Source organism: Otolemur garnettii, unplaced genomic scaffold, assembly GCF_000181295.1.
Source record: "Otolemur garnettii isolate 467f Iridium unplaced genomic scaffold, OtoGar3 scaffold00005, whole genome shotgun sequence".
Lineage (NCBI taxonomy): Eukaryota > Metazoa > Chordata > Mammalia > Primates > Galagidae > Otolemur > Otolemur garnettii.
This window is the reverse complement of record NW_003852400.1, coordinates 20,801,218-20,802,914: the sequence shown is the minus strand read 5'-3', so window position 1 is coordinate 20,802,914 and position 1,697 is coordinate 20,801,218.

Sequence of the window (1,697 nt, the reverse complement as noted above, 5' to 3'; positions counted from 1 at the left end):
AAAAAAAAAAAAATGACTCAACAATAACATCAAGAAAGCTAGTTTCTTCCATCTCTTCACTCATGGTCACAGGATGGCTGCAGCAATTCCAAACAATACATGCAGATGCCAGAAGATGGGAAAAGCCACCTTTTCCTATGCTATATTCCTAGGTTAAGGAAGCTTTTCCCAGAAGCCTCAATTACAGTTCATTTTCCTTGGCTTTACTAGTTAAATGTCCTTCTCTAAAGGAATTACTGGTAAAAGAAATGGGATTATTAATTTAAACAATACTCAGAATTTATTTCCCAGGAAATGGAGATAAATCCAACATCCCCAGAAGCACTTGGCTAGGTATAAAAACAGTAGCTATTCAGATGAAATTGAGGATTTTATAGAAATGAGGACTAGGTGGACATTGATGCCAGATGAGGCAAAAAGCAAATAAAAAGAAAAACATCCTTAGAAACACCAACTTCAGGAAATTAAGAAAAAAAAACAGGAAAGGTTAAGAAGTAGTTAAGGGAGAAAGAACAGAACTTAGAAAGAAATTTTAATGATAATCTGGACATATCTAAAAATGAGAGAGAGCAAGAAAGAGAAATTAAACAAGAATTTTATCATTGTGTATCCCTAAATAGCTTTAAAAAAAAAATGGCCTTAAATATTCTCATTCCTGATCAAGAAAGTTCCTGTGTTTAGAATGACCACTCAAAATTGTTTTCTCAGATAGTTCTTTTTTAGTGAACATTTATTAGTCTAACCAACATATATTTAATATATAATGACATAATATTAAATTTTCCACTTTACGATTTTGCATTTACCAAAATGATGGGAGGAAATTGCCCATCATTTCTCCACTGTTCCAGCACATGTACTTAAAACCATTTCAAACCTTCTCCCAAAAGGAGCCCATCACAAACAAAAAACTATATCATAAGCATACGTGGAAAGTTACCTGGAAAGCCCCTATTTACTCTTCAAGACTATCAGTGTGGTCATAATCTCTGCTGTGCAACCTTTCCTGAGATGTCTGATGCAGGCAGAATGGGGACCAGCATCCAAGATTTATGTGGTCACAGTGTGGCCTAAAAACTCTGCTGGAGCTCTGGTCACGCATCTACTTTCCCTTTCTAGACATAAGATAAAATAATTCTAAATAAGTGAAACATCATTTAGTTCCTAGGTCACAACTCTAGAGATGATATTAGCAAAAACATTGGGTTATTAAGTTTGAAATGTCCAATTTCCTTAAGTAATAATTTTGACAGTTGATCTCTCTGACATTCACTTTGGCATTTCTGGTTTTTTCTTGTTTGTGTGTGCTTGTTTATTGTGAAGGTACATCCTCATTCTTCCAAACACACATGTTGGCTTGTGATTACTTTTCAAAAAAAACTTCTAGAGTAATTTTTGGGAAATTGTGGATAAGTCAAAAATTCATTTTAATTTTGAATGTGAGTTCCATCGTGGAAACAGTGCAGCGTACACAGCTCAACATATCAATGAAGTGTTTGGGATGAATGTGGCTAATGAATGCACAGTAGGTCTATGGTTTGAGAAGTCCTGTTCTGGTGATCATATCGAAAATAATCCATGCCGGCTTGGCGCCTGTGTCTCAAACGGCTAAGGCGCCAGCCACATATACCTAAGGTGGCGGGTTCGAATCCCCAGCCCAGGCCCGCCAAACAACAATGACGGCTGCAACCAAAAAA